Below are 22,969 nucleotides of genomic sequence, written 5' to 3' on the forward strand. Positions count from 1 at the left end.
CTGTTACTATCCGTGTCACTGAATACAAACAGCATCCTAGAAGACAATGGCATCACAATGGTCTTAAGCAAACAAAAGTGACCAGAAAATACTGTTTTAAACATATAGGAACTGAAGCTTTTATAGCAAGCTGTCATTCACTCCCAACTCCTCCCCAGTCTGTCTACCTTCTATTTCCAGGTATAAAAACAAGTGGTGTATTTCCATTATAATGTAGATGGTTGTTGTGAGCTGAATTGTGTCTCTACCCCCAAAATTCAAATGTTGAAGCCTAACCCCCCAGTACCTTAGAATGTAACTGTATACGGACATAAGGTCTTTAAAGAGGTGATTAAATTACAATGAGGCCCTTACAGTGGGGCCACAAGGCAGTGACAGATGTCATAAGAGAGACACACTAGGGGCCAGGATCACTGTGAAGGGACAGCAAGACGATGGCTATCTGCAAGCCAAGGAGAGAGCCCTCAGAAGAACCCAATCCTGCCAATGCCTTGACCTTACTTGGATATCCAGTCTCCAGAACTGTAAGAAAATTAATTTCTATTGTTTAAACCACACAAACTGTGGTACTTTGTTATGACAGCCCCAGTAAATACACTAAAAATAGCAAGTTATGTCATGTTATGCTTATGGCTTAGTTGGGAGGACCTCAGCATGAATTCTGTTCACCATTTACATACTAACACCCACTCCTGGGTATTTCAAATCTTAACTTCCTCTACAGACACCCTCAGTGATTCATCCCACAACTGGAATAAAAATTAAAGTAGCAAATTTATCTACATGTGGAAAAAATAGAACTAAGCATAGGGATCAGGTATTTGACCTTTCGCCCCGTATCATACAGTTCCCTCAAAAGTTGGATGGCTCCACATACAAAACACACAAGTGAGTAAGAAAGGCAAATCATCAGACAAACCAATCAAGAAATCCCACCTAAGGCATCCTCCCGCCTCGGAGGCGGCTGGCATTGAACTTTTACTGAACGGACTTGGCTAGCCTATCCCAGAACGAACTTTTAGAACCTGAACAGGGATTAACTTCAATTACACTAGAAGCAAACCACCATAAGTTAACTTTCCAGACACATAAGACCCGTAGGAAAATACCAAGAAAAACCTACTGAAAATAATGAATGTTGTTTTATAGCCTATTATTAAAAAACCCACTTCATCACGGGAAAGAACAAATGCAGTCCCCAACTACCACAAATCATGCAGTCGAATTTCCCATATTTCGAGCAATTGCAGAATTCAGTACATTCACAGTGCAATGAAGAAGCCTCACCCTGGGAAAAAAGCACCCTCCTGATCATGGTACCTCCCCCGCCAGGTAAATAAATATAAATCGCCAACTTTGCTACCTTACCATCATCCTCAACCCCCTATAGAGTCATGGTCATTGCATTCTGAGTTCTTTATTTAGGTCTTCAGTTCGCAACTTCAAGGCTTGCTCAAATGACACACATCAGGCTAAATCTATTTGGATATTCACTAGAAACTCTACTGCGCAAAGAACGCACTAGAACCGGCAACCACGGCGCTTCTACCTCCGTTATCTCTGCCTGTATTAGCGACTTCACCCTCTGCTTCAAGGCTCCCTTCCCTACAGTCCCTACTGGATGAGTTCGCTCTAGCTACCCCTCACGTTGATCCAAAAGACAACAGCAGGTGTGGCTGAAGAGATTGTTAAATTACTTGCCTTTCGGGCATACGCGAAGATTCCGGGGTGGATTTGCAGTGCAGAGCAGTTTGGGAGGCCACCGTGTTTGGGGACGGAGCGCTCAGAATCGGTCGTGCCAGGTCGGAATTGCTACTCCACTTTGGGACTTGCTCAGAAATATAATGAGGGTGAAATGTATACTCAGTATTTTTCAAAAGTTGGGTTTTGATATATATGTTCATAAAGCAGGGTGTGGCTATCAAGTCGATAACACAACTGAGTCTACATGTCCACTGCCAGGAAAGCATGAATAACTATTGGCCTCTCTGGACCGCCTGAGTTACAGGGAGCTAAACTCATTCACTCCTGACAGGCAATGGCCCTGGTGCTGCATTTCTCAGCCACAGGGCTCTGCAATAAAAACCACAGTAACTACACTTTTGCTAGATATCTTCGTCAATAAAGTGTGACCCAACCCCACCTCAGTTATACAGTATCTCATTACTGAACTACTTTCGTAATTGGCTGCTTCCATAGTACCCATGAACGCCAGGCTGGCCACAGCTTTGAGGCCTCTATGACTGTGTCCCCCGTAGCTTTGACTTCACAGGTATTAACGGGCCCTTTTTGCTGTGCTGGAGGAGTTTCACTTGAATGCCCTATTGCTTACTCCAGTATTTTCACCATTCACAAAGTATTCTAAAATTTCTGTGAGTGCTGCTAATGATGAAAAACACCACTTCTCAAGCATTGCCTGTATGTAGTGCACATTTCTCATTTGCTCACAGGCACTTAAGCTTTCAAGGTGCTAGGCTTACTGGTTTACGTAGCTGGTTAGAGCGCAGACTCCTAACACCAAGGAAATGTTTCAGATTCCCGGAGCCGCCAGCCACCAAAAATAAATAAAAAATAAGCTTTTAAGGTGCTAGCCACCAGCCTAGCGGTGACAGAATAGTAAGACGAATAATGCAAAAACGCGTTCTACGTACAATACATGCGAGTAAGGTCACAGTTTGTACCAGAAGATTTTTAAGCACCTAAGGCTAGAAAAGTGCTTATTCAAACGTGAGCAACATTAGAATATAACTTAAAGCCCCTTACCAACTACTTTTTACAAAACCAAATAAGATCAAGTTTAACGGTATATAAGTAAGCCTAAAACAATCTACCTGACATATAGCGTTCCTACCAACAATAATAAGCAGTCAACAATCCTTGATCACAATGAACAATGAAAATGCAAAAACCCAGAGTCCATGTTCTTAGTAAAAACTTCTCTGCATTACACGTAAGTCAACTCTCAACAAGGGCATCTGTTCTTCCACCACAACACTGCCAACGCAGCCCCCACTACAAGTTCTCCAGCTCCGTTTACCGCGCTTTGGGAAACCACCTTCATGATCACGGTAACTCTCCTGCCACATACGTACCAGTTCCTTTTTGACCCCGGCTCTACACCCTGGTGCCAAAACCACTGTTAAGTTTCGGGTCATTGTGAAACAACTCTTACTGGGCTTTATTGACATAGCAACAAAAATTTTTTTGTACTATGTCTGAGTTCTGGCGATAGAGATGTTATGCATATCTTTCCAAGGAACGTGCTTCCAAGATGCAGATTCTTGAACCTACATCCCCCACCTCCCGCGTGCCCTCCCGCGCAGGCCCGGCTGGTCAGCGAGCGCAGCTGCCTGCTCCTTCGCCGACTGCCCCGCACCATTTGAGACAGCTTTCAACCAATTCCTCCTTCACGCGCCATCCTAAGTGATATCTAACAGGCTACTTTCCTGACAAAAATCCATCCCTCTCCCAAGTTTTGGCGTAGCCAAAGGCCTTTGGATCTCCTTGTGGGGAAAGCCCTTGAGCAAACGGATGTGAAAGAGTTTTTTAAAAAGTAGCAAGCCACCTTCACGCCTTCCCGGGATACCGGAGCTCCACAGCAGCCCTGCACTATTTTCTCCTATTCCACGAAGGGGAGAACAGTGAGCTAGCGGGGTGTGTTATAAAGGGTTTTGGAATCCAAGAACTGGACTGCAATCCAGTGTTCATATAGGAAGGCTCTAGATATGATTCTAGCCTCTGACCTCGGTTTGTAAAATATGCATTACTGACCTTGGAGGAGTTCTTTTGAGGATAAAGCCAAGTAAATAGCAAAGTAACAGCCCAAACTATAAAGCATAATTATAACATGTGAATCAGGCCACCCAGTAAAAAACCCCAAAGCAAACCAAGAAATACTACCAGCTAATATCTACTGAGTGCTTTAGCCTACTAAGCACTCAGTAAATCACCTGGACTTTATATTTAATCCTCACAACTTTGAGGTAGGAACTGGAATCATCCCCATTTTAGAGATAAAGAATATGAAGCATGACAAAGATTCTGTGGCCAAACTCTGGTCAGCTTTCTGAACCTTCTCCTAGGCCCATCTCTGCACTTCCTCGTAAAATCCAGTTTTAGCAAAAGACCCTGCTAAATCAGTTTAGACAGAACCTCTCCTCCCTCAGTATCTGATCAGGCTCCACCATCCCCCAGGTGATGTCTAATCACCCTGGAAGGCTTACCCCTGATCTTTCTTAGTGACTTTCAACCCACTGATCTTCATACTGCTCCTTAGCCATAAATTCCCACCTGCCCTTGCTGTAGCTGGAGCTGAGCCCCATCTCTCTCCCCCTCTGCAAGATCCGGGTTGCAGTAGTACATATACCTATTGTGATGGTCCTTAATAAAGCCTTCCTTACCGTGCTTTTAACAAGTACAACTGAATAATTTTTTCTTTAACAGCCACAGAGGGGTTAACTCACTCAAGGTCACACAGCCAGTTAAATTAGTGGTGGAGCCATGACTGGGACCCAGGTAATCCGGTTCAGGAGCCAACTCTCCCATCTTTTGCCTCCTTCTCTGCCCTGCTCCTGTCCTCCTCCCTTCTCTCTAGATATTATCTAGAATAATCAACTTTAACATAATACTTATATTTCATCTAATCTGACACCCATTGTAAGATACACCATTATTTCACGTTCCATTAAGAAAAAAAACCCCTGTCAATTAATAGTAAAACATAGACTGTAAAATTAATCCTAATTTTGCAGATATAATGTGTGAAAAAAGTACACTGACCTCACAGATAGCTGACCTCGTGAGAGCAGATTTTTTGGTTATCATTTGTTTAATACTAACATGAGTTAGCACAAAAGAAGTGGAAAAACTTAGTTAAGTATAGAAAGATTGCTACAGATCTCACTTAGGAACAAACATGCAAAACTCTTACTAAATGCATAAAACTTGTAAACTGAATCTAGCAGGATATTAAAAGAATAGACATAACAACTCACGGTGTTATACTAGGACTATAGGACCTAAATACAGAAAAGTATATGATAAAGGTAGCATTTCATATAGATGGGGGAAAGGGTTGATTACTACATGAAGACTGCTGAGAAAATAAGCTCACACTAAAAAGAAGGAAAAAATGCTCCCTCCTACACTATATTTTTAAAAGACAGATTAAAATATTCAAATGTCAATTTAAACCATATGCAGAAAAAATACAAACAAAATATTTGTTTATACTTTTGAATCACTTTCTAAGCATGTTGCCAAAGTCAGAACTAAATATAAAATTTGACTAGATTTACATACAGAAAATCTCTATAAAGTAGAAAACCTCATAAAACAAAATTTAAACACACATGACAAAGTGGGAAGGTATTTGCAATACACAGATTAGGTAAATAGCCTGTGTGATGGAATATGCACATGAGCGAGAATAGGCAGCATAACAGTTGAGAGCATGGGTTCTGCTATCAGACAGCTGAGCAGAACACCTGGCCCCTAGTCAGGGCAATAAATGTTAGCTCTTGTTCCTCATACTAATTTTTAAAAAATAGACCTACAACAAATAAATACTTTAAATAAAAGTAGCCCAATTGAAAAGTAGCCAAAGGATATATGAGGGTACTTCAAAAAGTTCGTGGAAAGATTCATATTATAATAATATTGTTCCATGAACTTTTCAAAGTACCCTTATACACCCATGTTCATAGCAGAATTATTCCCAATAGCCAAGAGGCGGAAACAACCCAAATGTCCACCCACAGATGAATGTATAAACAAATGTGGAATATACATACAATGGAATTTTGCTCAGCCTTAAAAAGAAAGGAAATTCTGACACATACTACATGGATGAACCTTGAGGACATTATGCTAAGGGAACTAAGCCAGTCACAAAAAGATAAATACTGTATTAGTACACTTATATGAGGTATCAAGAGCCGTCAAACTCATAGAAACAAAGTAGAATGGTGGTTGCCAGGGATTGGGTGGATGGGTGGGGAGAGAGGAATTGTGGGACTTGTTTAATGGGCACAGAGTTTCAATTCTGCAAGATGAAAAACTTCGGGAGATCAGTTGCACAATGTGAACATAATTAACACTACTAACTGTGTCCCGGCCTGCGGGACAGGTAAGAACGTGGGCTCGAGGAGGACTACCTGTAGCTGGTGAAAAGGGGGAGGGACAGGAGACACACAGAATGGAGGGAAGACAAAATTCTGATCAAGCCTCGAAATTTTATTGTTAGGCAATTGCTTATATACATAGTGAAGAAGGGGCGGGCTGTCACAGAGTGTGGCAGCTTATGATAGGCGGAAAGGCAGGGGGGTGATAGTGGCGTGGTATGAGAAGAGGAGGTGGGGAGGAGTGTTGGCTTGGCGAGCGCGGGCTTTTCTGAGGAGGAGGAGAAAGGCTTACATAAAATGGCTGTTATTTGTTAAAAATGGCGGCTATTGTTAAATATGGCTCCGGACATCTCCTCCCTTTCTGTTCAAAGACAGAAGGGAAGGCGAGCATTAACCGGGCGAGGGAGTAGGGGCCTGGCTCCCCCGTGGATTTTTTGAATCCACCATCATTGGCTCTTGGTATCTTTTGGGGGGAGGGGCAGAGCCGAAATTGATTTTTGATAGATTAGATACCAACCCCTATGCAAGCCAGGCGTGCTCACAGGGAAACCCAGAGGAGGTCGGAGTTCTGTGACCTTCCCTTGTAATACTTTGTTTTACACTCACCCCGGTGCTCATACCCTGTTCTCCCTAAAGGGAGAGGGTAGACATGCCTCTGGTTATCATGTCGTCCCCGTAGGGAAGGAGCCCTAGTAGTCTTCTCCCGCGTCCTTTGATGCCAGCCGTTGATAATGAATTTGGATAGGTTTAGAAAGGACAGCATCAACCTGTTTTTTAATTAGGTTGGTGAGATGGCGAAATGCCCAGGGACCGAAGGTTATAAGTAAAAGGAGGCAAAGAAGGGGGCCCAAGACAGGGAGGAGGTAAGGGAGGAGTCCATTAAGTCTAGTCCAGAGCGGGTTTTCGAACAATTCTTTTCTTTGCTTGATGAGGTCTTCTTGTAATTTCTTGATTTTGTCTCGGACAATGCCAGACTTGTTGGCATAGAAACAGCACCGTTCCTGTAAAGCTAAACAGATCCCTCCCTGTGCTGCAGTTAATAGGTCTAACCCTCTGCGATTTTGTAAAACTACCTCAGCTAAAGAATCAATTTGATCTTGTAAATCATTAACAGTTGCAGAGAGGGTTTGAACATCATCAATTAACTGACGAGAGAACTTATTATAGGTGTCAACAGCGACCCCTATCCCCGCCCCACCGGAGGCCACAGCGGTTGTAATCCCCAAGCCTATAAGCAAGGGAATGACTTGGAGAGCACGCCGGTGGTGTCCTGTTATAAAATCAAGGCTAGGAAGAGGGACGGGCTCATCTCCGGGGATGATAGAAATGTCAGGGAGAAGGCTCGCTGAAACGCAGAGGCCTGTCCAATTAGTAGGGAGAAGGGTGTAGGCAAGGTTGCCTCCACAAATGAATACCTGTCCTGGAGAAGGGCAGATGGGGGTGGAAATGTTAGTTATGGTATGACAATGGGAAAAGGTGACAAATCCGACATCAACGTCATAGGAATTATTTTGTGAAGGTCCCTGGAGGCAATCAGAGAGATTGAAACCCGAGGGCTGTTTGCATGTAAAACAAGTCTTGGATTGTTGTCCCTTGTTGGTTGTTGCGGCAACAAGGGGTTTTAGGGCAGCTCCAATAGCAAGGCCGAGGGTGTGGGAGGCCCCAACCCCAGAGCAAAGCTTAATATAATCAGCAAGAGAACCGCCGCGGTGTGGGCGGATAGCTTCCTGACAGGTGGGGTTGGCATTTTCGTAAGCTAGATGTTTAATGAAGGCACTTTCGTTTTCACCTTCCCCAACCAATCGTTCTGCTGCATCAGTTAGTCTGCTAATAAAATCACAATATGGTTCGTCTGGTTTTTGACGAACTTTAGCCAAGGAAGTGGTGGCGGACCCTTTGGGTGGGAGTCGGCGCCAGGCTTTTAGGCCGGCGACCTGAATTTGGGACAACAATCCTGGGGGAAAAGCAGCCTGAATTTCATTAGTTTGATAAGGTCTCCCTAACATCTTGTCCCTAGTCCAAGTTTTAGAAGTTTTATTCTCTGTATTACGCTGTGCCGTTTCCCGGCAGTTTTCAACAAAGTCTGTGCGCCAGAGAACAAAGTCGCCCCCGGAGAGGGTGGCCCTAGCTAGGGAAAACCAATCATTTGGTGTTAGCCACCGATCACTGAGGCCCTCGAGAAGTGCTAGGGTGTAGGGTGCAGTGGGTCCGTATAAACCAACTGCAGCTTTTAAATCTTTAAGATGTTTAAGATTGAGTCTACGATATTTTTGTCCTTGGGGGAAGTTACTCAGGGTTTCAACCTCAGGTTCCTCCGTATCGGAGGCCTCCTCGGTGGAGAGGGGGTCTTGGGTGTCAGGATCATTTTGATCTTTGGTTTCGCCCTTATCTTGACTGGAATTTATGAGGGCGTGGCTGCGTGTGACGGGAAAAGTTAAGACTGGTGGACTGGGTGTCTTTCGTTTTTTGGGTGTGGCATCTTTTAGAAGGAGCAAACTAAGTTCATGGTCAAGGGCTTTTATTTCTTTGACTAATTGGAGGTGTTGTCGTTTTTGTTGAAGCGTGGATTTGAGGGAGGAAATTTGTTGGGTTAGGGAAGAATTTATTTGTTGTAGGGGGTTGTCTTGAAGGAGTTTCTCAGGCACAGGGCATAGGGGGCCCACAAAGGGAGGAAGTGGTTGAGGGAGGGGATGGGGGGGTTGGTGGGGAGCGGATGAAGAACTGGCGCAGTAAGCTGCCAGGAATCTTCGTTATCATGATAATGAGCTGCCTGTTCATCTAAGGTCTCTTGGTCCTGGGGGGGGGGGAGTTGATCGTTATGAGGGGCGAAGGAAGTAAGGGAGGGGTATAATTTTGGAGCTGTTTTACGAGTCTTTTTAGAGGGGTTAGTTTCAGGGCAGATTGTCTGAAGGGTTTTTTCAGGGGGATCAGCATCATGGCTGTTAAGTCCCTCCGGCATGCCTATTACGACAGGGGGGCAAGTTGAGGGGGGGCGAGAACCGTCCTTAAGGGCTGTCTCCCCCACTTGTATTATGTTTTTGATATCCGGGTCCTGAGAATGGGTTTGTAAAATGTCATTAATTAAATTCCAGTAGGAAAAGGTAGACACAGGGACCTTGCTGGGGCCAAAAGTACGATAGTAATCATTGAGACAGTCACCAACCCGTTTCCAGTATTTATGATCAATGGTGCCCTCTTGAGGAAACCAGGGGCATACATCAGTTAAGAAATTGAAAAAACTTCAGAGATCTTTCTTTTTAGCCTTAATTCTGCGCATCTTGAGGGAATCCTTAAGCCCCTTAAGGAAGAGCTTGTGAGAGCTCAATTCCTGTCCCATGATAATCACCTACTCACCGGTCCGATGTCCACTGGGGCGGCTAGTCCAGCGACGATCAAAATCGAGTCTTGTCCCGAGGATTGATCACCCACGGGCTCGAAACGAGCTCAGGAGCTCAGGGTATGCCTGGCCAGGCGTCTTCCGAGTAGGTGCCAGCAACGTTGTTCCATGCCTCGGGCCCCACGTTTGGGCGCCAGAATGTCCCGGCCTGCGGGATAGATAAGAACGTGGGCTCGAGGAGGACTACCTGTAGCTGGTGAAAAGGGGGAGGGACAGGAGACACACAGAATGGAGGGAAGACAAAATTCTGATCAAGCCTCGAAATTTTATTGTTAGGCAATTGCTTATATACATAGTGAAGAAGGGGCGGGCTGTCACAGAGTGTGGCAGCTTATGATAGGCGGAAAGGCAGGGGGGTGATAGTGGCGTGGTATGAGAAGAGGAGGTGGGGAGGAGTGTTGGCTTGGCGAGCGCGGGCTTTTCTGAGGAGGAGGAGAAAGGCTTACATAAAATGGCTGTTATTTGTTAAAAATGGCGGCTATTGTTAAATATGGCTCCCGACAAACTGTAAAGTTAAAAACATTTAAGATGGTCAATTTTATATTTTGTGTGTTTTACCACTATTAAAAATAAGAGTGAAAGTGGGCAAAGGATATAAATGAGATAATCACGATGATAGAATACGTGAATAAAATCATATGAAATAAATTCATATGAAGATAAAATCATATGAAAAGATTTTTAAGCTCGTTTAGTAATAAAAGATAGCAACTATTTAAAGACTGCCAAAGGCCAGTGCTGGGTAGAGGTGGGAAAACCAGCCCTCATATGATGTTAGTAGGAGTATAAGTGGTGGAACCATGGTGAGGGTGGGGGCAGGGAAGGGAGGGGTGCAGCTGGGGTTAGCAATAGGATTCAAAATGTAAATGTGCGTACTCTCTGACCCAGGAATTCTACTTCCAGAAATGGAGAGAAGAAAATCTCATTATTGGGATACTTTGACAGATTAACTGTGGATACTGACAGCCACAGTTCCTTCCTACTATTATATCTAGGGAGCAAGGCAACTCAGAAATGCAACCTATCAGAAATACTCAATAACGATCCTCACACATTTTAGGCTACATGAGGGCAGAGAATCTGTCTTGTTTGCTTCCTCTGTCATGTGGCACATAACTACCACTTAAAAATATTTAATCTTGCTTCAGTGATCCAACCTTGCGTGTACTAATTTTGGGGTGGGCAGCTGGCCGGTGCAGGGATCTGAACTCTTGACCTTGGTGGCTAATCGTACATGGGAACCCCAGTAACAGTTCACAGAATTACTGTAAGGATCAAATCTAAAAAAAAATGAAAAATGTGAAAGCACTCTACTTTGGCACTTTACAACGTAGGCATTTTTTAAAAACTGCCTCACAATATTAGCACTCTGCTGAGCTAGGTATTCAACAAGGATTTATTCAACTGAATACGCACATTAGAATATTTAAAAATGGAGAAAGAGACTAAAATTTATTATGCACATTATCTATGCTAAGTACTTCATATATGTTAATTTAACCTTTCTGACAACTCCATGAAATATTCTACCTGTAGGTGAGGAAACCGAATAACTTGCCAAAGCTCACACAGCTGGTAACTTCCAGAGATGTGAAACAAACCCAAATTTGTATGACTCCGAGACCCGTACTTATTCGTCCATAGCAGTGACTCTCAAACTTTTTCATGGAGTAACCCCACATTGCAAAGGAAAACAAAAACATATTCCCAGGGGACTTTGGGAAACTTCTGATATGACCAGTATAAGTCTGATCCATCTCTGACGTCTTACGTTTATCTTAAAATTTATTTTTATTTTTGCACTTTATTCACAATATATTAATGCTTGTTTAATATAAAACATTTCAAATGACTCACAAGTTAAATCATTCAACTCTTCCCTCCCTAAAAAACTTTTTGTTGTTGTTGTTGATAAAACTGACAGTGGAGGAAGGTGTACTTTCTGTATTCGTCCCATAGATTTGTTTAGTTCTTGGTGCCTGGCTTCATAAACCTGGACCCCAATTTAAAAGCATGACTGCAGAGCAAACTGCATTAAAGCAATCTTAAGAATGATGATGAAAATAACTATTATAGGGTCAGAAGATACTAATAACAAATTGTGTAGCTACACGCAGAGTCGACTCCTTTCTTAACTCTCCACTGCCAATGAAACAAAATTCTAAACCTGACCAATTCCATTGAGTTTGACCAAACTACTGCAGAGCTATCGCTGAATGTGGTAACACCGTGTCTTCACCTAAGAATCTGGTTATTTTATAAGCATAAGCATGAATTCTCCCTGAGGACAATACGTGTGTAATGCCCACTGAGTGCCCAGATGCAGATCCAATTAGAAGTTAAGCAATGGTACTGAGTGGCAAACCACATTTTGACCAGTAGTACCAGACTTTCCCTGACCTATCAAACGGGGTACAAATACTTCTTGAATTCTCTCCCTCTCCAGGAGGGGCTCACAATTTAGAGTTACCTCAGGGTAGTGAAAGGGTCCTCGTCTTGAATTTTGGCTTCAAGAATACTGTGCTCTGAGCTTCTATGTCCCCAACTTCCTTGTAGCATGGCTCTGAGCATTTGCAACACGTGCGATTTGCTAAAATGCTCAACATATGTTGCTTCCTTCCTTAGATCTTAGGTATTTGAAGGGCTGATTTGCAGTACATTAAGAGAGTTCCTTTAACCTGGGAAGAAAAGTCAAGGCTAAGAATCACCGCCAACAGGTAGCGAATAAGTTACTCTCCTAAATAAATCACACTGACGTAGGCAAGGAAAGACCGCATCAATCACCTTCCAAACTGCCTTCCAATTCCCCCCAAATTCTGTATTTTAGAAACGGTCACTTCCACGGCGTGAACGCCCCTTCGCAACTCTACCAGACCGAGAACTCTGGCGTAACCCAACGCTTCCCTCTCAGGCCCCGAGGAGCCCAGGCCCAGCCCACTGTGGGGACATTGCTTGCTTATTTTTCCAGCTACTTCTTAAACCAGGTGGTCGTGAAGCTGTACCGGTCTCAGTAACCTCCATACTTCACTCGCGGAAAGCCGTTGGTGGCTGCGGGGGACCGGCGCGAGCGTTCCCTCGCCGGTCGGGGGCTGGCCCACAATGCCTCGCGAGGGCGGGAAAGGCGCGGGTGGGGTGGGGGTGGGGGTGGGGGTGGGCGGGCAGGCAACGGGGACGGCTGGCAAGAAGAGCCAAGAGGCTGGAACTCTGTAATGGGCATCAGGTCAATCCTTATATGACTGTTTCCTGGACTTTTCACTCCAAAAAAAACCCGGTAACTGGCCAGTGTGCTGGCCAGTGTGCACCTGTTACTACCGCTGCTCCCACTCGGGGAGATCGTTCCTATTGTGCCTGAGATTTCACCCAACAGGCCGGGGCGGAGGTGAGGAAATGTGGTGTGTCGGCCACACTGGGCCTGCCTGTCCATCCTGTGGACTCCATCCATCTTTTTACTGTCAAGGGTGTACATTTGATGGGGAAACCCTAAATGGGATTTGCAGGAATCACAACGGAAATGCTGCCGAAGTGTGACATTTTGCATGCTTCGGGAAAGCGGTCAAGCCCAGAACCTCCTGCAGTAAGGCGGCAGGCCCCGCCCCTCCCGCTTTACGTCTGACGTCACGCGGCACGGCCGGGCGCGGGCGTGCGAGGTGTGGGCGCCGAGGCTTTGCGGCTTTGGGTTTGCACTAGTGCCTGTGTCGGTGTCCCGCTTTGAAATGCAGCGGGATTTAGTGAGTTTCCCGCTGTCTCCAGCGGTGCGAGCGAAGCTGGTGTCTGCAGGTTTCCAGACTGCTGAGGAACTCCTAGAGGTGAAACCCTCCGAACTCAGCAAAGGTAAGGACTACCGAGTACAAACTGAGGCACACCGGCCGCCACGGGCGCTGCGTGGTCTTCGTTCTCCCACCTCAGGGCCTCCCGCGATCGCGTCTGCGACGTGAAACAGCGCCTTGACTCCACTTAAAAGCTGTCTGGTTAGGAGAACTGTGGTCGTGGTAACATTTCTTGATTGCTTTCTCTCTGGCGGTGCCTGCTGGATGCTTTGAGGATTATCTCAATTATATTCAAAAGAACCTTCTGGCGTGGTGCAGTATGTGTGTCCAGTAGGTAGTTGAGAGGACTGATCTGTGATCTTGGGGAGGCTAAGTAACTTTTTATGATAACTGTGTTAGAAGATAGTGGAGCTACAATTGGAAACCAAACAGGCTGTCTTATTTTTGTTGTTTCAAAATACAAAGGGTGGGGATTAAATTCCAGAAATGCAGGACTCGTGTAAGACTAGAGACACTGAGCGAGAAAGGGAGTAGAGTTCCCAGAACCTGGAAATAGCGGTAGAAAAAAGACAGCGCTTCTGTTCTGTAATTCACTGAAAAACCTAAAACATATTCCAGAGTACTGCAGATTATAGGTCGGTGGGAAGCACTGCATCCTGAGATACCCCAAAATGAAGCTGGCTGTAGCCACTCTCGCTGTGCACATCACACTGTGATATGGCCAGACCTGTGCTAGTCACTGAAGAAAATAGGGCAGAATTTTCAATAATTGCCTTTAACCATGGAAAATAAGGAGGTTTCAACTCGCCACTCAGGAGTTTAACTTCTGCAGGCTGGCCCTTTACTCAGCTGGTCAGAGCACGGCCTTGTAACACCAAGGTCAAGGGTTCAGATCTGCATACTGGCCAGCCACCAGGGGAAAAAAAGGAATAAATATTGTAGACCCAACGTTCAGTTTTAAGTCATACTGCAGACTGTTCTCCAAAGTTTGATGGGCTCTTTTTCTTTCAACAAGTTGTTTTTCCAAAGAAGTGAGGGACTCAATAATAATTGCTAATGATTGTTGACCATTTTGGGGTGGCCTTGGTATTCTATGAAGCTTTTTATATGTATTGTCTTATTCCCATTTTATAGAGGAAAAGAGTATGAGGCACAAAAAAGTAACTTGCCCAAAGTCACACAGTAAGTGGTGCAGTCAGAATTTACAAACCCAAGCAATCTGACTCCAGCATCAAGCTCTTGAATAGGATTTCAATTTCTTAAATACTTATCACCAACATTATCTTTTATTAGCACCAGCTTTATAGTTCATATCCTTAATAAATCAAGCACTGATATATGAAACTGATAAGTGATGTCCTCCCATTTTTTTTTAATTTTTAAAATTAAAGAAAAATTTCTGTTTCTGATGCAAGCGTTCTTTTTCCCTTTCTTTTCTTTTCTTTTTTTTTTTTTTGGCAGCTGGCCAGTACGAGGATTGACCCCTAGACATTGGTGTTATCAGCACCATGCCCTAATCAACTGAACTAACCCACCAGCCCATCACCATTATTTCTTTAGCAGTTTGTTTTGTAATTGCTATTTTCTCTTCTCCAGCCATCAGATAGGAGTGAAATTGTGTGGTTGAGGATGTATAAGTGTATTACTTAAAATATTTGTGCATCGAATAGTTGTTCTCATTAAGTAGTTTGGAGTGATACATGAATTTTTTATGTCAGTGTTTCCATGAAAAGTTTTTATTATGAATACTACATGCACATGCACTTCTTAAAGCTGTACCTTGTTTTAGGTAGTTAAGCCATTCTCATTCTTATCTGAAAAATAATATGTATACCTTATGGTAGCAAGATAAATATGGCTTCATAAGACCAAAAGGGATAGTAAAAGGACTGACTGCTAGTACATTTTTATTTCTACCTCCTGAGATACTCTTGTAGGTATCCAGAAATACTTTAGTTGAATTCTGTTTTTGAGGCAATAGGTAAATCTTTATGTGACTAAAAAATCACACAAAAAATGCCTTTTTTAACTTGAAAAATTAAATAGTTAATGGAATTTCATATTTTTATATTTCTCTACTCAGCCTCACTCTTGTTATCTAAAAATTAAAATTAACGAAGACAACCCATTATGTTAGACTGTGAAATCTGTAAAAATCAGGGTTTGTTCTATTTTCCTTATTTTGCTTTCACAAGTTGGGATATCTAAAGAGGAAGCCTTAGAAACTTTGCAGATTATAAGAAGAGAATGTCTCAAATAAACCAAGACATGCTGGTACATCTGAGTCAGGCAAGAAGCGTACAGCGCTGGAACTTCTTGAGCAGGAGCACTCCCAGGGCTTCATAATTACCTTCTGTTCAGCACTGGATAATATTCTTGGGGGCGGGGTACCCTTAATGAAAACAACAGAAATTTATGGTGCACCAGGTGTTGGAAGAACACAAATATGGTAAAATAAAATGTTCTGCTCTTAAGGGTGGACTTAACATTTTATGTAAGTAATAGAGTATTGTGCCTTAGTTTTATAGTCAGGAGACCAAAAAAAGGCGTGTGTGTGCTCTTAATTTTATGTGTGTGTGCATCAAACAAAAATCAGTTTACCGTTTGTGGTGCTTCAGTATCGCATCTTGATAAAATGATACAATTATTTTGATATTAAAAAATGTTTGTTTTCACATTGTTAAACATAGGTTAAACAGTCAGTCTTCTACTTTATTAATTCACTCCTGAGAATATATTTGAAAGTCAAATATTCGAAAGTATATTTATGTATAATAAGAAAGGATTCCATTCTCAGAGACCTAAAAACCATTAAAAAGTTCTTCATAGTGGTTTTATAGGCACTCCCTTCCCTTAATCCAGGTATCAATTGATTCATATATATCTGGAGCCGTAGAGAGTTAAGACATCTTTGTTGCCTTGGAGAGTATTTGCATTTACTTTTAGTGGTACTTAACTGGTCATTATCTGGAGTTTGAAAAACACTGCATTAGATGACCCTAATAATGGATTGGTCATTTCACTTTTTTTTCTTGACAGTATGCAGTTGTCAGTAGATGTGCAGATACCAGAATGTTTTGGAGGAGTTGCAGGTGAAGCAGTTTTTATTGATACAGAGGGAAGTTTTATGGTTGATAGAGCGGTAGACCTTGCTATTGTCTGTATTCAGCACCTTCACCTTATAGCAGGAACACACATGGGAGAGAGTAAGTTAGCAAATGATCCTCTTTTTTTCTATATAATAAAAATAATTTGCATTTGTGTCCATCTCAGACCTCAGCAAGAGATTTGGAGTGCAAAGTTTAATGACTTGACAGCGTACTAGTGTTAAACTCTCATACCTCTGTTACAGAATGAGAAATTTCACCACCTGGACTGGCCTTTTTTCACCTTTCACTTCTTACTGCAGGAGCTTTGGGGCAAAACCTATGTGTGTGTTTCAGCATAGGACTTCAGATTATTATACTTCAGCTTGTCAAGTGTAAGCTTGTTGGACACCTTAGTATAAACAACTGTTGTTAAATGCATTCCAGTGTATATTGACCTCCATACTGGTTTGGAAACTGCATCTGGACATGTTTGGAACTTAAGCTGATTGACCTTTGGAGGCTTTAAGTATATATAAATTGACTTCATAACTGTGTTGATTGCATTGCTACTGTGATTGAGAGGTTTTTTTGGTGTTTGTTACGTGGAAATAAAGGTTTGATTTTAAAATAACTTTTTAGAAAGGTAATTTATATTCAAGTTCTTGTCCTTTCCATTACTTATAAAATTAAATGGCTTCTGGTTTGACTATTTTCTTTTGCTTTGTATATTTTATTTTGTTTTCGGATGTGCAGTTTTTATTTTTTTCTCTAGAAGTTTTAAAAAACACAATGCTTCTCATGAGATGACTATGTTTCCTTTAAACGAGTGTAATAAGCTGGATTATTATTTTTTTCGTGATACTAAGTGTTCCATTTAATGAGTGATCATTATGTGGATATAATGGATTCAGTAGACTGAATGCTATATACTGGCAGAATATGCCACCCCAATATTCCACTTTGGCCTAAGGATTATTTTGAGCTGAAGGCAATTGAGAAGAAGCAGATAAAGTAAAGCTATCTGCCCTCCCTCTATTTTCCTAAAAGCAGGACATAAATGTACAAAGGTGTCTCCTCTCCCCTCTCTATCAGGAATGACAAAAGTTAGTCATTTAGACCCTTATCAGCCTGGAGGCAGCATCAGAGGAATCTATATGAACTTTACTAGCTAGCCTTTATCTTCCATTAGTTTCCCATATATTTGCCTTCCCGTAATTTGCTACCCCTAAAGACTCAGGGTTCTTTTCCTTTGTCACTTCTCTTAAAATTTATTCTTTTGGTAAAATAAACCCAAATTCTAACCAAACCTTTGAATTACTAATCTCTGGTTCCCCATGTGTTATACTCATGATACACAAGTCAATAAACTTATACATGTGTTTCTCTAATTAATCCTTGTTTTCTCAGTCCAATTTACAGGACCTCAGCCAGAGAACCTAGGAGGGTAGTAGGAAAAAGAATTTTTCTTCCCTTCTTCCTTAAAGCTACCCATGTCACAATGCGTATATGTAATAATGTCTTAAAATCTTACAGTAAAATAGCACTGGGATATAGAGTTTTTAATGATTGGTATGTGATTATGCTATATTCTTTTGGTGAGAATTTGACTCTTTTTTGTTTGTGTGTATTTGCAATAGGCAATGTTTTTTTATTATAAAATATAGTTTCTTGGCTTTTTAACGTTAAAACTTTAAATGCAATAAATTCTTTTCTGTCCGAAATATGTACAAAACCAAAGTGGTTATATTTTTAAAATCCAGTCTAAGGAGGATTTTATATCATTGTTTCTATGTACATATCAAATTACACTATAGCATATAAAGGGGGAAAATGTGTTAAGTAAAAGTTAGAGGAGGCCATTGTTTTAAACTAAGTTTCTGAACACTAGGCCTCAACGGACCAGACTAAAAATCAAAACGGAGTCATCCACGCTAAAGTTCCACATCACCAAACCCCCAAACAGCCAGTATCCCAAACAGTCCAGTTTAAATTGTCCATCAGCATGATAATGAGATTCCCTTTGCCTTTTTTTTTTTTTTTTTTCTTCTTCTTTTGAGGCTGACAGGTATGGGGATTCAAACCCTTGATCTTGGTGTTAACAATACTGCGCTCTAACCAACTAAAGCTGTTTGGATAGCCTCTCCTTCTGCTTTAATTCTTATGCAAAAGAAGCAGCTTGATGTTAACTAATCAGTTATTTTTCTATTCTGTTTCCCTGTCCCTGCTTTATAAGAAAAGTAGTAATACATTCTGTTCTTTGTTTCTACTTTCTTCAGCCTTTCTGTTCGTAAAGCCAACCCCTTCTGCTCTGCTTATTGGAACATTTAATTCTATTTTACAGAATGAAGTATTGCTTGAAACTAGAGTCTCAGTAAAGACAATTGAGATCTTTAAACTAAATTTCTTGTAATTTGTCTTTTGACAAATTCTTCATTTGAACATTTTTCCTTTGAACTCTACATTTGTAGTCCTATGGAAAAAAACAAGAAAGAGAAACTTATTATGTTCCTTCTGTGAAATGGAAGCCAATGACTGGAAATATGAAAAGGCAGGCATTAAAACTCTAGTTGTATATGTGTACAATTTATAGATAGCCTACTATGTAAGGAACAGTGGAAAAGTGATAAGATGTCAGGAATTATGAAATGATAGTTTATCATAATTTTATTTTGCTACACTTTTGTCATCTTTCAATTAAAGTGAAGAGTTTTGTTATACAAATATAGCATTTTGTTATTTAAAAGTATTGTTTTCCTACAATCACCAGCATATCAAAATAGGTAAAACTAATTATTTTTAAATTGTTTTATTGTTTGTTTCATAACACCAAAAAGCTTTAGAGGATTTCACACTTGAAAATACTCTTTCCCATGTTTATTACTTTCTTTGTCATGACTACACAGAGCTACTGGCACAAGTTTATCTCCTTCCAGATTTCCTTTCAGCGCCCTCAAAGGTATGGGACAAACTACAGAAATGTAACTAACCAAGTATATTTGGAGGTGTTTGATAAGCATGAAAGGGCTGGCCAGTTAGCCCAGTTGGTTAGAGCATAGTGCTGAGAACACCAAGGTCCAGAGTACCAGCCAGCCACCAGAAAAAAAAAAGATAAGCATGAAAAATAACCAAGTAATACAATAATATAAAATTAAAGTCAAAGCCAATTAAAACATCTCTTCTTTCCCTGCTCTACAGTTTATTTTGCACACATGCGTGCATGCACACGTGTGTTTGTGTGTGTAGTTTATGCCCAGAGTAAGAAATTGAAATAATATAGAAAGAGGTTCCGCCTCCAATAATAATAATATAGAAATAATATGGAAAGAAGTTCCACCTCCAGTAATAATAATATAGAAATAATATAGAAAGAGGTTCCACCTAAATAGCTCCTATCAAACAGACTTGTATAGAAAGGTGTGAAATGAAAAATAAAGACTGCCCTTTTGCTATTTCATCCTAGTCCTCTCCCCAAAGTTGACCACTATTAATATTTCTTGTGTCTTTGCAGAAAAATTTTGTACATATTGCAGTATCTATCTCCTCATCTTTAACGTTTGTTCGTGGGATTACAGTCTGATATTGTTCTATACCTTCCATTTTGGCTTAAAGTGTTTTGCATATCTTTCTGTATCAACACAAAAGGATAGACCTCATTCTTTTTTCAGCTGGGTTTTTGTTGTTGTTGTTTGTTTGTTTGTTTGTTTTTGTCAGCTGGCCAGTACAGGAATCTGAACACTTGACTTTGGTATTATAACACTCAGCTGCATATTACTTCATTTTAAGTAGGAACCTTAATTTGTTTAACCAGTGAACTTTTAGATAGTATTATTAATGGTTTGGTGATTATCCTTATACATATATCTTGGTGAATATTTGTTTATGGGATAAATTCCATATTGGAATTTTAATCCTAAAGGGTATGTGCATCTTTAATTTTGATAAACTTTTCCAACAACAGAGATTCTCCTTGACCAAACTTGGCCCCATCCTGTCATTGGCCTGTCTGGCCCAGTCTAAGCAAAGAATCCTGCTGTCACAATCTCTCACCCTTGGGCCAGCCCCGTGGCTCACTCGGGAGAGTGCGGTGCTGGTAGCACCAAGGCCATGGTTTTGGATCCTGTATAGGGATGGCCGATGCGCTCACTGGCTGAGTGTGGTGCGGACAACACTGTGCTGAGGGTTGCGATCCCCTTACTGGTCAGAAAAAAAAAATTATCTCACCCTTGATAATCTGATCACCTTTGATATCTGATGAAGTTCCTCATTTCCCACCTTTCATGAATAAATCCTTGGCCTGCCTTTAGCAAGAATCCTGTTAGGTCAGTTTAGTAAGAATTCCCTTACCCTTGATGTCCCCTGTTAGGAATTTTCCATTCACTGACCCCTTCTTTCACTCTACTCCTTGTCTGTAAATCCCCACTTGTCCTTGTTGTATTTGGATTTGAATACAATCTCTCTCCCCTGTCGTGATACCCCTATAGCAGTAGTCTTGAAAAAAGTATTCCTTGCAATTTTATTTTTATTATTTTGTGGGGTAACGATTTTTTTTTTTTTTTTTTTTTTTTGCCCACAAAGCAAGTCTTAATGCATTTAAAAAGACTAAGATCATAGAAAGTATGTTCTCTGACCACAATAATGGAAGGAAATTTAGAAAATTCACAAATGTGTGGAAATTAAACAGTACTCTCCTAGATAAACAATGGGTAAAATGAAAAATCACAGAGAAATTAGAGTACTTTAAGAAAAAAATCAAAGTGCAATATATCAATATTTATAGGATGCAGGGCTCATGCCGTGCTTACAGGAAAGTTTGTATTCCTTACTGTTTTAAAAAGTGTTAGAGTAATTTTTTCTTTAACACAGATTGTTCTTCAAAAGGGTTACACCAATTTCCACTCTTACTGACAATATATATCAATGCCTGTTACCCATCATCCTGACCTTATGGATATTTTTGCCAGGATTTTACATAGAAAATGCTATCTCTTTGTTATTTGATTTACATTCTTTAGTTATTAATGAGATTGGACTTTTTTTTATATTGTGTAACTTGGCTACTCTACAGTTTAAAAAAATTTGATTTCTTAATATTTCGAGATTCTAAAAATTATATTATTCTTTAGCTACTAACAATGACCTTCTCTTTTAATATGTTCATCATGGAGAAATAGTCACTCTGATTGTTTGACTCCTCCCTGAGGGACTAGATGCTAAAGATAGGTTTGGGCTAGTGCAGGAAATTGACACTCGTTGGGAAGTAATGGGGAGCCATTTCTTTTCATGGCCCTACTGAAAGCCCTTTCCTTTCATTTCAGGTTTTTTGGAGGAGGGGGTACTGGGAGTGTATTTTCTGTTTTGTTTCATTTTTTTTTTTAATCCAGTGGCAATTTACTTTTGTTAGTGGAATTATAAAGTCACGTGCTAATTTGACCCAAGGATTTGAGGCTGGCTTACCTCAGACTGGGCTGAGATTTCTGCTCATTCAAAATGCAGTGCCCATAAAAAGAAAATATGCAATGGCCAGTAATTCTCCATCTTTAGTATGCATTTCACCTGGAGGGCTTGTCAAAATGTAGATGGATGGATCCCAGCCCCAGAGTTCTGATTCATTATATGGATATGGCCTGATAATTTGCATTTCCAGTAAGTTCTGATGTGAGAACCCATGCTTTTAAATGCTTAGATGTCCTTAAATGCTCAGCTTTTGGGGGGAGGATTGGCCAGTATAGAGATTGATACCATCTGAGTTAATCAGTCAGCCCATAAATGCTCAGCTTTAATAAGAAAGGATAAACAGCAGGAGAGTTTGGCCTTGGAAATGGAGGATGAGTACTGTGTATGGGAATAGCCTTAAAATGTTGGGAAGCCTTTTAAACTTATAGCCTTTCCCTACTCCCCCTGCGTTTGTCTCTGAAATGAGGTTATTTGGGGAAAGAAAAACTTTTCCTGTGCTATCTGAGGTTAGTTTCCTGGGGAATGCAAACTAAATTGATTGGAGGGCACCCAGCTGGTGTATACTGCAGAATTGATTCATTGCTTGCTTGCCAGTGGAGAGAAATTCTCACACATTCGGTCACAGAAGTCAGTTTTCTGTGATGATAGTTGCTGATAAGAGTATAGGGGAAACACTTAACTTCAGTGTATGTTTTTTACCACAATCATGTCCTAACTGTCAATCAAAATTTTTATTAGTTGAGTTATTCACTGAGCTAACATTTCAGCTTTTCTTATTGAATCAACTTGGTGCCCATTTTGAAAATCAGTTGACTGTGATGTGTGAGTTTATTTCTGGACTGTATTCTATTGATGTATGTCTACTCTTCTGCCATTATCACATGGTTTTGATTTCTGTAACTTTGTGGTACATTTTGAAAGTGGGATCTGTGAGTTCTCCAACAGTCTGGATAAGCCCCTATTTTAGAGTCCCTTTCTCAATTCTTGTTGGCTGTGGTAAGTATTAGAAATTACTCTGGACATAAAAAAAACAGCTTAGTTTAAACCTGCATTATGTGGTTAAACAATAACAGAGATCACATTGGCCAAATCTGGGCAATTTGAGCATTCAAAAGAATAACGATGATAATAAGGTACAAC

At 41.1% G+C, this 22,969-nt stretch overlaps 1 protein-coding gene, 1 non-coding gene and 1 pseudogene across 9 annotated transcripts in view; 1 reads left to right on the plus strand and 2 right to left on the minus strand.

The window, feature by feature from the left end:
* The window catches only part of LRRC37A3 (leucine rich repeat containing 37 member A3), a 118,809-nt gene that overhangs the window by 46,986 nt on the left and 48,854 nt on the right, over window positions 1–22,969 (minus strand). Inside the window, exons 4-5 of one of the 8 annotated variants that reach the window (XR_010021862.1) lie at window positions 11,990–12,197; window positions 9,477–9,667 (exon numbers count right to left, since the gene is read on the minus strand). The exons of the other annotated variants lie outside the window; for them this stretch is intronic. The gene's annotated coding sequence lies outside the window, so the exon portion shown is untranslated. The remainder of the gene's footprint in view (window positions 1–9,476; window positions 9,668–11,989; window positions 12,198–22,969) is intronic. 8 annotated transcript variants of the gene reach the window in all.
* LOC134365358 (U1 spliceosomal RNA) lies at window positions 1,175–1,340 on the minus strand. The gene has a single exon (XR_010022060.1). It is a non-coding gene; the product is annotated as a U1 spliceosomal RNA (small nuclear RNA).
* Window positions 13,171–19,952, plus strand: LOC134365028 (DNA repair protein RAD51 homolog 3-like; annotated as a pseudogene).

Source organism: Cynocephalus volans, chromosome 16 (assembly GCF_027409185.1).
Source record: "Cynocephalus volans isolate mCynVol1 chromosome 16, mCynVol1.pri, whole genome shotgun sequence".
In the NCBI taxonomy this organism is placed as follows: Eukaryota; Metazoa; Chordata; class Mammalia; order Dermoptera; family Cynocephalidae; genus Cynocephalus; species Cynocephalus volans.